Here is a 14,699-nt window from a genome sequence, read left to right as displayed (position 1 = left end):
AAACCGTACTTCAAAAGGATACACACACCCCAATGTTCATTGCAGCACCATTTACAACAGCCAAGACATGGAAGCAACCTAAATGTCCATCGACAGATGAATGGATAAAGAAGATGTGGTACATATATACAATGGAATGTTACTCATTACTCAGCCATTAAAATGAATGAAATAATGCCATTTGCAGCAACATGGATGGACCTAGAGATTATCATACTAAGTGAAGTCAGACAAAAATATCATATGACATCACTTATATGGAATCTAATTTTTAAAAATTATACAAATGAACTTATTTACAAAACAGAAACAGACTCACGGATTTCAAAAACAAACCAAACAAACCAAAGGGGAAACGTGGTGGGGAGGGATAAATTAGGAGCTTGTGATTAACATACACACACTAATATATATAAAATAGATAACCAACAAGGACCTACTGTATAGCACAGGGAACTCTACTCAATATTCTGCAATAACCTATATGGGTAAAGAATATGAAAAAGAATGAATATATATATAATGTAACACTGAATCACTTTGCTGTATACCTGAAACTAACATGACATTGTAAATCAACTATACTCCAATAAAATTTTTTTTAAATGAGAATAATTTAAGAGCCCTCTGTGACAAAATCCAGCATACTAACGTTGACATTATAGGGGTCTCAGAAGGAGAAGAGACAGAGAAAGAGGCAGAGAACATATTTAAAGAAACAATAGCTGAAAAATTCCCTAACCTGGGAAAGGAAACAGACAGGTTCAGGAAGCAAAGAGAATGCCCAACAAGATAACCAAAGAAGTCCACACCAAGACATATTATAATTAAAATGGCAAAATTAAAGAAAAAGAGAAAACCTTAAAAGCAGCAAGAGAGAAGGAAATAGTTATGTACAAAGGAACTCCCATAGACTATAAGCTGACTTTTCAGGACAGAAAGGAGTGGCATGATAAGTTCAAGGGATGTAAGGAGAAAACCTACAACCAAGAATACATTCCCTGGCAAGGCTATCGTTCTGGTTTGAAGGAGAGATCAAGAGTTTTACAGACCAGAAAAAGCCAGAAGAGTTCAGCACCACTAAAACTGGCTTTACTAGAAACATTAAAAGGACTTCTCTAAGCAAAAAGAAAGACCACAACTAGAATGTGAAAATTATAAAAACAAAAACCTCACTGGACAAGGCAAACATAAAGTAAAGGTAGTAAATCAACCACTTATAAAGATAGCAGAAGGTTTAAAGACAAAACTAGTAAAATCACCTATATTCACAATAAGTAGTTAAGGGGTCCACAAAACAAAAAGTTGTAAAATATGATGTTAAAAACATTAAACATGGTGAGAGGAGAGTAAAAAATGCAGAGTTGTTGGAATGCATTCAAACTTAAGAGATCAGCAATTTATTATATATATATATATAAAGTAAGCAATATATATAATAATCATATATGCTATATATAGTATATAGCGAAACTATACTATACATGTAAATGTATGAACTTAATATGAACTTTAAACAAATGATCTATAATAAATACACAAAAATAAAATTGAGAAAGGAATCCAAACATAACACTGATGACAGTCATCAAATCACAAGGAAAGAGAACAAAATTAAAACACAGGAACGAAAAAGAACTACAAAAACAACCTGAAAACAGTTCACAAACTGGCAATAAGTACCTGCCCATCAATAACTACTTTAAATGTAAATGGGCTAAATGCTCCAATCAAAACACATGGAGTGGCTGAATGGACAAAAAACAAAAACATAAGACCCAAATAATATGCTGCACTCAGGAAACTCATATTAAATCTAAAGAAACACACAGACTGAACATGAGAGGATGGAAATACATATTCCACACATAAGGAAATGAAAAGAAAGCTGGGGTAGCAATACTTATATCAGATAAGATAGACTTTAAAACATAGGCTGTAACAAGAGACAAAGAAGGACATTACATAATGATCAGGGGATCAATCCAACAAGAAGACATAACAATTTTAAATATACATGCAGCCAACGTAGGAGCACCTAAATACATAAAGCAAATATTAACAAATATAAAGGGAGAAATTGACAGTAACACAATAATAATAACTTTAACAATAATAACTTTAATAGCCCACTTAAATCAATGGACAGATTATCCAGACAGAAAATCGATAAGGGAACACTGGCCTTAAATGACACATTAAATCAGATGAACATAATAGGTATATAGACAACATTCCATCCAAAAGCAGGAGAATACACTTTTCAAGTACATATGGAACATCCTCCAGGATAGATCTCATGCTAGGCCACAAAACAACTCTCAATCAATTTAAGAAGACTGAAATCATATCAAGCATCTTTTCAGATCAGAAAAGTATAAGACTAGAAATCAACTACAAACAACAACAACAATCAAAACACACACATACACACACACACACACTGAGGCTAAACAATATGCTACTAAACAACCAATGGGTCACTGAAGAAATCAAAAAGAATATCAAAAATACCTGGATACAAATGAGAAGAGAAACAATTCAAAATCTATGTGATGCAGCAAAAGCAGTTCTGAGAGGGAATTTTTTAGGAATAAAAGCTTACCTCAGGGAACAAGAAAAATATCAAATAAACAATCTAACCTTATATCTAAAAGGAACTAGAAAAAGAAGAACAAACAAAACCCAAAGTTAGTAAGAGGAAAGAAATTATAAAGATCAGAGCAGAAATAAATGAAATAGAGACTTAAAAAACAGTAGAAAAGATCAATGAGACTGAGCTGGTTCTTTGAAAAATAAAGAAAATTGATAAACCTTTAGCCAGACTCATCAAGAAAAAAGAGAGGGCCCAAATCAATAAAATAAGAAATGAAAAAGAAGAAATTACAACTGAAATAATGTCGTATGCTGACAGATGAAAACTAGGCTTATCACAGTGTTCATTTTGTAATGTACAAAAATATTGAATCACTACATTGTACACCTGAAACTAATATAATATTGTAAGTCAATTATACTTCAATAACACCCCCAAAAAGAAAAATGTGCCAAAATGCTAATAATTGGTAAAAATACGTTAAAAGAATATATGGAAGCACTGCAACTTTTCTGTAAGTTTTAATTTTGTTTATTTTTATAAACCCACAATATACCAAAACTTACAGACTGCAGCAAAAAATGGTGCTAAGAGGGAAACTGATAGCTATAAACATATTAAAAACAAGAAAGATGTCAAATCAACAAACTAACTTTATAACTTAAGAAACTAGAAAAATAAGACCTAAACCCAAAGCTAAGAGTAACAAGGAAACAATAAAGATTAGAGAAGAGATAAATGACATAAAGAATAGGAGAACAATAGAGAAAAATCAATGAAATTAAAAGTTAGTTATTTGTGAAAATAGAGTTACCATACGATCCAGCAATCCCACTCTTGGGCATATATCTGGAGAAAACTATAATATGAAAAGATATACATGCATCACAATGTTCACAGCAGCACTATTTACAATTGCCAAGACATGGAAGCAACCTAAATGTCCATCGTCAGATGAATGGATAAAGAAGATGTGGTACATATACACAATGGAATATTACTCAGCCATAAAAAAGAATGAAACAATGTCATTTGTAGCAAAAGATTATCATACTAAGTGAACTAAGTCATACAGAGAAAGACAAATATCACATGACATCACTTATATGTGGAATCTTAAAAAATAATACAAATGAACTTATTCACAAAACAGAAAAAGACTCACAGACATAGAAAACAAACTTATGGTTACCAAAGAGAAAAGGTGGAGAGGGATAAGTTAGGCGTTTGGGATTTAAACATACACACTACTATATATAAAATAGACAACCAACAAGGACCTATGGTATGGCACAGGGAACTATACTCAATATCTTGTACTAACCTATAATGGAAAAGAATATACACAGACACACACAGACACACACACACACACACACACACACACATAGAATCACTTTGCTGTACACCTGAAGCTAACACAACATTGGAAATCAACTATATTTCAATAAAAAAATTTTTTAAGTTGGTTCTTTGAAAAGATCAACAAAATGGATAAACCACTAGATGAACTAAGAAAAAAATTACTAAAACCAGAATTGAAAGTGTGGACATTATTACCAATTCTACAGAAATAAAAATGATTATAAGAGTAGTATGAGCAATTGTACCCCCAACAAATTGGATAATTTAGATGAACTGGAAAATTTCCTAGAAACACAAATCCTACCAAGAGTAAATCATGAATAAAGAGAAAAACTGAACAGACCTGTAACTCGTAAGGAGATTGAGTCAGTAGTCAAATGTCTCCCAAAAAAGAAAAGCTCTCAACCTGATGGCTTCACGTAGTGAATTCTATAATACCTTTTAAATAATAATTTCATACCAATTCTCCTCAGACTTTTCCAAAAAAATTGTAGAAGAGGGAACACTTTCTAACTCATTCTATGAGGCCAGTTTAACCCTGATACCAAAGACAAACGAAGATACTACAAGAAAACTACAAACCAATATCCCTATGAACATTAATGCAAAAATCCTCAATAAAATACTAGCAAACAGAATTTAGTAGCATACTAAAAGGATTATACACCATGACCAAATAGGATTTATTGCATCTGGAATGCAAAGATGGTTCAACATATGAAAATTGATCAGTGTAATATGTCATATCACCAACATGAAGGAAGAAACCACATAATCATCTCGATTGATGTAGAAAAAGCATGTGGCAAAATAAAACACCCTTTCATGATAAAAAAAAAACCAGCTATGAATAGAAGGAAATTATCTCAACATAATAAAAGCAGTTTATGAAAAGCTCACAGTAAATGTAATACTCAACAGTGAAAAACTGAAAGCTTTTCCTCTAAGATCAGGAACAAGGTAATGATGCCCATTTTCACCACTTCTATTCAACATAATACTGGAAGTTATAGCCAGGTCAATTAGGCAAGAAAAAGAAATAAAAAACAGCTAAATTGGAAAGGAAGAAGTAAAATGATCTGTTTGCAAATGATATGATCTTATATATAGAAAACTCTAAAAATTCCACAAAAAAACCATTAGAGGTAATAAATGAATTCAGCAAAGTAGCACCATACATAGTCAACACACAAAAATCAGTTGCATTTTTACACACGAACAATAAACAATCTAAAAAGGAAATTGCAAAACAATTCCATTTACAATAGTATCAAAAAGAATAAGATACTTAGGAATTAACTTAACCAAAGAGGTGAGAGACGTGTACAATGAAAACTATAGAACATTGCTGAAAGAAACGCAGAAGACATAAATAAGTGGAAACACATTTCATGTTCATGGATTGGAAGACTTGATATTGTTAGAATGTCCATATTATCCAAAGAAATCTACAGAGTCAAAGAAATTCCTATCAAAATCCCAATGGCATTTTTTTAACAAAAATAGAAAAACCCAATCTAAAATTCACATGGAATCTCAAGGGACCCCAAATAGCCAGAATAGTCTTGAAAAAGAAGAACAAAACTGGAGGACTCACACCTTCTGATTTCAAAACTTACTATAGAGCTAGAGTAATCAAAAGAGTGTGGTACAGGCAGACAGATGTATAGACTAATGAAATAAAATAGAGAGCCTAGAAATAAACTCTCACATATACAGTGAAATGATTTTTGACAAGGGTGCCAAGACCATTCAATGTTGCCTTTTCAACAAATGATGCTAGGAAACCTGGATAAACACATGCAAAAGAATGAAATTGGACCCATACATAACACCATATACAAAATCAACTACAAATGAATCAAGGACCTAACTGTAAGACCTAAAACAATAAAAATATCAGAGGAAAACACAGGACAAAACTTCATGACATTGGACTTGGCAACAATTTCTTCCATATGATACCAAAAGCACAGGTAACAACAGAAAAATAGACTAATTGGACTTTGTGAAAATTTTCAATTCCATGCATCAGAAGACACAATCAACAGAGTAAAAAGGCAAACCACATAATGGTAAAAAATATTTGCAAATATATACCTGATAAGGGATTAATATCCAGAATACATAGACAACTCCTAAAACTCAACAACAACAAACAACCCAATTCAAAAATTAGCAAAGAACTTGAATAGACATTTCTCCAAAGAAGATATGTGAATGGCCAATTAGCACACGAAAAGATGTTCAACATCACTAATCATTAGGGGAATGCAAATCAAAACTATAACGAGGTATCGCCTCACACCCAATAGGAATACCAAGTCTGGTGAGGATGTGGAAAAACTGCAACCCTTGTGCACTCTTTGTGGAAATGTAAAATGGTATAGCTGCTATGAAGAACAGTATATTGGTTCCTCAAAAAATTATACATAGAATTACCATTAGTTCCAGCAATTCCATTTCTGGGCATATACCCAAAAGAATTGAAAGCAAAGTCTCAAAGAGATATCTGCACACCCATGTTCATAGCAGTATTATTCACAACAGCTAAAACATGGAAGCAACCCAAGTGTCCACCGACAGATGAATGGATAAGCAAAATGCGGTCGATACATATGAAATATTACTTGACTGCACAGCAACGTGCATGTGTTTACCACCACTGAACTGTACAGCTAACAATGGTTAAAATGGAACAGTTCATGTTATGTGTATTTTACATAAACATTACATTACTCCTGAGTGACCGGAGTGTCTTTTGCTATTCACAACAATCCCCTTTCACCCACACCTGTGTTTATACTAACAAGGTGATTTAAGGTGGGCCCTCGGGTAGTTCCCAGGGCAAGGCTGGCCACGCCAGAACCACCATGCACACTATTAGAGGGTTAGAACGTCCACCCCGTGCCCTGACCTCCAGTGGGGGAGTTGGTCTGGAAGTTGAGTTCAGTCACCAACGTTCAACGATGTCATCAATCCTGCCTACGTAACGAAGCCTCAATGACAGTGAACGACGAGGTTTGGGGAGCGTCTAGGTAGGTAAACGTATTGATCATGTTGGGAGAGTAGCCGAGCCTGGAGAAAGGATGGAAGCCCTGTACCCCACCCTACCCCCGAACCTTGCCCGATGCATCTCTCCCATTTGACTGTCCCTAAGTTGCATCCTTTGTAAAAAAAAAAAAAAAAAAAAAAGTGGTCATTGTAAGTAAAGCTCCATTCTGAGTTCTGTGAGTTATTCTAGTGACTTATCAAAGCTGAGTGCGGAGTCTGGAAAGCCCTGAATTTACAGCCAGCTGGGCAGACACACAAGTAGCCTGGGGACCTCACTGGCAGCTGCTAAGTGCGGGCAGTCACTTAAGTGGTACTGAGCCCTCACCTTTGGGGTCTGTGCTCACTCGGGGTCATCACCGTCAGAATCGAACTGAACTGCAGGGTACCTCGTTGGTCTCGAAGGATCAGAGAACTGTTTGTTGTTGGAATGACACAAGCGCCCCATCACTATTCCCACGTTTGGAAGAAAGAGATGTTAAGGGGCTTATCCAACTTCGGGGAGCAGCTGAGATTCCAGCGAGGCTGCCTGACCCCAGAATCCGCGCTGATAACTTTTAACAGCTGTCCCACACCTTAGGTTCTAATCATAAATGAAATGCTCTCAGTCTTCCACGGGCAGTTCCATACTTTCCTGCTTCTTACCTGGGACACTCTTCTCTCCCATCCCCACGTTCTAAATCTACATCAAGGTCAAGCACCGGTGCCAGCCTGTGAACAAAGCCCCCCCCCCCCCAACGCACACACACACCCCGCCCTGATTCCCAGCTGCAGCCGTGGGAACACACCTCGCGCACCTGCCGTGACAGGGTTGACCTCCAGACCCGTGGCTTCACTCTGGACCTCACTGCCGTCCCCATGTGGAGGCCACGTGGCCCCTGGGTTGCTCCCGGCCATGACTGAGTGTGACGGGAGCGTCAGGACAGCTCTGAGGCTGGCGCTGGGTAGAGGACTCCTGATGGCCGGGCCAAAACCTCCTTGGGCTGCCCTCTCTTCCTCTCAACCCTCAATTCCTCTTTCCTTCACTCAGGGGTCAGGCTGCAGGGGGACTTGGTGGCTCTCCCAGGTTTTCTCTGCTCCCTCCCTGTTTTCTCAGAGCTGATACCCCCTAATCAATCCTTGCACAATTAGTCCTGTCTTGGAATGTGCTTCTTGAAGAACCCAGACTGACATATTCCCTGGGGTGAAAGAATACCTTCCATCCCCCGAGACTGCATGGCATCTCAGCAGTGCCTGTCTCAGCACATGCGACACAGCTGACCCTGGACGGCCATTGCTGTCTTAGTTCCCCTACTACACTTTAAGCTCCCCTCAAGGCTCTAAGCCTGAGTCATTATTTTATCCTTCTCTACACTCAGTAGATTGTCAATAAATATTTGTTGACTAAGTGAATGAATAAATAAGGACCTGAGAACTGGGAACTCAGTCTAGCAGGGGAACATTTCTCAAAGTCAGCTCTCTGGGATGTTAATGAATGCCACTTGGGGAGAAAAAAAATTCCATGGTCAAATAAGTTTAGGAACTGCTGAGCTGGACAAAAATTAACAGATGTCTTTACTGTACAACTTCTCAGAGCATTTAAGATGCTGCTTTTGTTTTGTGACTCTCCAGGAAGCAGCCTCCTTATATGATCACAGAATTGTGTTCTGAAAAACCCAGTTTGGGAGGCATATTATAATTAGGAAGACCAGGTAAATCTTCCAGAATGCACGGTACATCTGAGATCATTCTGAAAGAATTGCAAGGATTTCAGCAGGCCAAGATGGAAGAAAGAAAGAGAAGAACTTTCCAGGAAGCACTTCACAAACTACAGAGGTAGGAAGGTACAAGTTACATTCAGGGAAAGCATACAGACTGTTTATCTGTTAGGGTCCTACAAGAGCCTGAAGGGTGGCAAGACCAGGAAGGAAAGTCGTGGAGGAGCTGTATTTTAGACGATGATGTTTGGCCTTTATCCTAGGATGCTATGAAGCTTTCTGCACCAGGAAATGATGGAATAAATGGTGACAAAGGGAATCATTAGTTTTAATTAGAAAGGCATGGTGCATGTGTAGTGGTTTGCCGAGAAGAATTCTATATGTTGCAAAGCCAAATGAAGCAATCTCAGGTTTTATAACCAAGGCAATTTGTCTGTCACATTACTAAATCCACAGTCATAATAAGGCTTTTGCAGTGTTTAATGTTCTGGTTTGCAATATGTGTCACGGCAAAGAATCTATTAAAATGCCATTAAGATGAACAAATTATCTTGCATCAACTTCTTTGGAAAAGAAGCTGTAAATTACATCATCTCAATTTCTTGCCTCTTTTTTTGGTTCAGATTTGTAGCCGACACTCACATATTTGGGGCAACTGAAGTTTGTATCCTTTAGGCAAACCTGAAGCTTATTCATGTCAAGAGATATTTAGTGTTTGTGGATATTATCTTTCAACCAAAAAGCTGGTATATGGCGCGATGCAGACAGAAGTGCCAGTGCATGCACACCACTGAGTTTGTGCTCTTGGGGAAGGCTGGTTGTTGCATTTTGAAATTTAACTAATCAGTTCTTCTTTACTCAAATTAAATGGAAATCAAATACTATTTTATAAGTTGAAAATATATTCATCTTCAATATGCAACGATGGGAAAGCTGAACATGTTACCTTGGGTTAAATCATCCCAAAGAATCATGTTAAATTATTTTTAATTTTAACCTGCAACATTTTGAGTTTTGATTATTTCAAATCAATGTAGGAACAATTTCTAACCCTTCCAAAGACATTTTTGTGATGGCACTTGTAGTGAGTGAAAGAGGAGAGTTTCCTGAGGGCATGAGAGATACACGTATAACTGAATCACTTTGCTGTCCACCTGAAACTAACGCAACACTGTAAATCAACTACACTCCAATATGAAATACAAATTTAAAAAATAAACAAATGATATTTTTTCTCCAAAAAAAAAAATATTTCTTTGCAGTTATTTTTCTCAGGATGCAAATAAGATTTTTTATCTTCCAATTTGTCTTTTGGTTTTTTCCAACTCTAATACATATCCCTTTTAGTTTATAACATAGGACTTTTTCTCAACACTTCTCTGTCTAAATATACGACCAACATCACTGTTTCAGACTTGACTGCAGGAATCCTGGAATGTATTTATTTAGTCCTTCTCCTCATTCATTGGCTCCTGGCCTCAGGACCTTTGTTCATGCTGTTCCTTCTATAGGAAATGCTGTTCCTTCCCCTGCTCACCAGGTTAACTCCTATCACTTACTCAGAGGATCTTTCCTTGACTGTCGTGATTGACTCAGTGCTTCCTGTATCACCTCTCATAGCCTTTCCCCACTCCTTAAATCTTACCACTGTTGTAATTTTCATATCTGTGTGATTATTTGATAGTAACCTGATTTTCCCCGGATCCTAATCTCCCTGAATTATGGGGATGGATGGTGAGATAACGAATTTGGTATATCTTTTCTATCATACAGTATATTAAATCACGTTTAATTTATATAGTTCAAACCCTTTAATGTGATGCCCAAGAAATTATCTGGTTTGGGAAGTTGCCCAAAACTTAAAAGTTTTTTTGGAAAATTCCCCAAAACTGAAAACTGAAAAGAGAACAAGAACTACCAGTAGGTGGGAAAGGTCTGGCTAATTTTTAAGGAACATTGGATCTGCTTTGGCTATTAGGAACAAATCAAAATATAAATATGTCTAATCAGGTATATATACCTCTGGCACAACTGTTCAAGAAAAAAAGAGATAATGCAAATCAAATCAACGCTGAAATAAAAAGATGATCAACTACGACACAACAGAGATATAACAACAGTAAAAATATTAAGTACTCAGCTTCAACAAATGTAGAAAATCTAGACAAAATACATTTCTGGAAAAATATAAGATTAAAAAAATGGGAGGTGGGCAAGATGGATGAAGGGGGTCAAAAGGCACAAACTTCTTGCTATAAAATAAATAAATCATTGATGATGGAATAATGTACAGCACGGTGACTATGGTTAATAATCCTGTGCTGCATATTTGCAAGCTGCTAAGAGAGTAGGTCTTAAAAGTCCTCATCACAAGAAAAATTTGTAACTACGTGGTGACAGATGTTAACTAGACTTATCGTGATCATTTTGCAATAGATACAAATATCAAATCATACTGTTGTACACCGGAAAATAATATAATGTCGTATGTCCATTTTAACGTAATAAAAATTCTTTTGAAATGGCACAAGAAAAAAGAGAAATATTGAATAGACCAATAATTATTAGGGAAATTGAATTAAACATTCCAAAATGTACCCAGACCCAAAGGGTATTGCTATAGACTGAATGTTTGTGTCCTCCCAGAATTCATATGTTGAAGCTAAGCCTTAATGTGAAGGTATTAGGAGGTGGGGCTTTGGGAGTTCTCACTTTCAGCCATTTGAGGGTAAAGCAAGAAGACAGTGATCTATGAACCAGGAAGCAGGTTCTCACCAGACACTGAATCCACTGGCACCTTGATCTTAGACTTCCCACCTTCCAGAACTATGAGAAATAAATGTTGTTCAAGCCATTCGGTCTATGGCATTTTTGTTACAGCAGCCCAGACTGACTAAGACAGGTATTGTGGGTGCAATCTACCAAACTTCCAAGGAATAGATAATCCCCCATCATATGCTTGATTCTGAAACTGGATAAGGAGAGTACAAGAAAAGTTAACAGTTCTTTATACTTATGAACCCTAACAAAATATTAGACAACCAAATCCAATAGGTACTGATGATGTAACAGCAACAAGAAAAGTTTATCCTAGAAATTTAAGCATAAGTTAGGATCAGAAAAAGCAGTAACATTAAGGGCTAAGGTACTAAGAATTAAAGGCAAAAAAAAAATCAGCTTATTATGATAATAAATGCAGAAAAGTACCAGATGACATTCAACACCTATTGATGATTTTTATTTTTTTAAATCTCAAAAAGCTAGGAATATAAAAGTACTTCCTTATTTTAACAAAATCTAAATACCAAAATATCAACATATTTAGTCAACAAAAGCATTACACTTAACAGAAAAACCTAAATATTCCCTTAAAGTTTAGAAATGCCTACCATCATCATGACTACTTAATATAAGTCTGGAGATCCTGGCAATCACTGAGACAGGAAAAGGAAATAAGAGCTAAAAGAATTTGAAGAGAAGAGATAAAACTGTCTTTATTTGCAGATGGTTAATCTACCTAGAAAATTCAACAGGAATTATAACTAATATGAGAGTTCATCAATATTGCAAGATAAAATATTAACTCACAAAATTTAATACAATGTTCTTCATCTATGATAGCCAATTTAAAAATAAAATAGAAAATCATTCATAACAGTTACAAAAACTATTGTGTACCTGGAGGGAGGGTGTGATGAAATGTTCTTGATTGTGATGATGGTTACACAACTGTACACATCACATCAAAACTCACAGAACTGTCCACTGAACGGGTTCATTTTATGCTGGAGAGGGTATGGAGAAAAGGGAACCCTCCTACACAACAGTGAGAATGTAAATTGGTGCAGCCACTATGGAGAACAGTATGGAGGTTCCTCAGAAAACTAAAAATAGAACTACCATATGATCCAGCAATCTCACTCCTGGGCATATATCTGGAGAAAACTATAATTCAAAAAGATAACTGCACCCCTATGTTCACAGCAGCACTATTCACAATAGCCAAGACATGGAAGCAACCTAAATGTCCCTCAACAGATGAATGGATAAAGAAGATGTGGTACATATATATTGATATGATGGAATACTACTTAGCCGTAAAAAAGAACAAAATAATGCCATTTGCAGCAACATGGATGGACCTAGAGATTATCACACTAAGTGAAGTAAGTCAGAAAGACAAATACCATATAATATCACTTATATGTGGAATCTAAAATATGATACAAATGAACTTATCTACGAAACAGAACCACAGACATACACAGCAGACTTGTGGTTGCCAAGGGGGAGGGGGGTTGGGGGATGGGATGGGGGAGGGATGGAGTGGGAGATTGGGGTTAGCAGATGTAAGCTATTATACAGAGAATGGATAAACAACAAGGTCCTACTGTATAGCACAGAGAAATACATTCAGTATCCTATGATAAACCATAATGGAAAAGAATATTAAAAAAAGAATGTATATATGTATAACTGAATCACTTTGCTCTACAGCAGAAATTAACAAAACATTGTAAACCAGCTATACTTCAATTTTTAAAAAGTTTCATTTTACTGTATGTGGATTATAATTTTTTTTTTTTTTAAGTAGGAAAAAAAATCACCAGATTTAAAGGGACACCAAATCCTGACGCACTGAAGGGCACAGGCCTCCAGCAGATCTGGGAGCTGCCCTGTACCTTCTGGTGAGTGTCCACCTCTGATCCTGCCGAATTCTGTCCCTGGAGCAGCCCCAAGCACCTGCTGTGAGACTGGCTTCCCCCAACCCCGTACCCCAGCCAACACACACGCACACCTTGCCCTTTCGTTCCCCTTCTCCCTCCGCTCCGTTGCCCAAGCTCTCCCCAGAAAGGGCCCTGCTCCTGCCCCTATGGACCTGAACTCCTGAGGAAAGCTCGGGGCCCAAGACCACTGTCAAAACTGTACCGGACACCTCTTGGATCAGTCAAGCCTTTGCGGGCAGACCCAAGACCCCAGATCACCCCCGAGCAGAGCACTGCTTCTATAAGGAAATAACCACATTAACAAACAGCGTTCAGAGCACACCTCGTCCCTACGCTGAGGACGGTCTGTACCTCGGTCTCCTTAGAACAACTTACCTTTCGGGGTTTCAAGTGGGGCTGGAGGTGTAGGCAGGTCTAGCAGAAGGTCCAGGGTCATGCCATCCCACCTCTGCTGGGCCTAAGGAGAGACATGGCAAGGCCCAGGTCAGCCCAGACAGACTGTGAGGCCGATGGAGATTAGACGGACATCACATGCAGGCTGTGGCCTTTCGCTGCTCCCCGACCCCCTCGGCGGACCACCACCTCTTCCCCCGAGCATCCAGCCCCCCTGGCGCCTTCACCGTACAGAAGCTCACCTGGAAAGTTTCGTACCAGCTCTTCCAAGCTGCGAAGGCCCGTGAGAGGGAAGAAAGGACTTCCAGCATCCGCAAGCAGGTCTGTTCGTCCAAGGCACAGCACGCCTGGCTGCGGAGACGCTTAAGTGTGCAGCAGAGAGTTTGCGCGGGAGCGGGGAAAGCGTGATCAGGAAAAGGTGTGACACGGGCGTTCTGCGCAGGCGTAACTCCGCTCCCGGCCTCAGACGGTCACAGAGCGGCTGCGCGCGCATGCCCAGTTGGGAGGTCGGTGGTTCCACCCGGTCTTAAGCAGCTCAGCTGCAACTAGACTGAGCTGGTTGAGTCAGCTGACTCCAAGTTCCTGGGAAACAACTCGGGCAAACATCTTACTCTTTAGGCTACGTGCTTCTTGGAGGACAAGAGAACCTTAAAACGACCTTGATTAGTGAAGGCAGGTGAAATGGATCTAACCCACGGTCTCGCTGGGACCTTACTGTCTATCAGCGAAAGAAGGCTTAGCCCAAACCAGAGCCTCTCAGGTCGCAAGTGCAGGAGTGGATTTAGGGCGAGGAGATGGGCAGCCACGGAGGGGGGGTGTGGTGGTTCTTGTGCATCTGAAACCTTGAAATAGGTATTCCGTGGAGCACCC

This window comes from Eschrichtius robustus, chromosome 1 (genome assembly GCF_028021215.1).
Source record: "Eschrichtius robustus isolate mEscRob2 chromosome 1, mEscRob2.pri, whole genome shotgun sequence".
Taxonomy (NCBI): Eukaryota; Metazoa; Chordata; class Mammalia; order Artiodactyla; family Eschrichtiidae; genus Eschrichtius; species Eschrichtius robustus.
Note: the sequence above shows the minus strand (reverse complement) of the source record.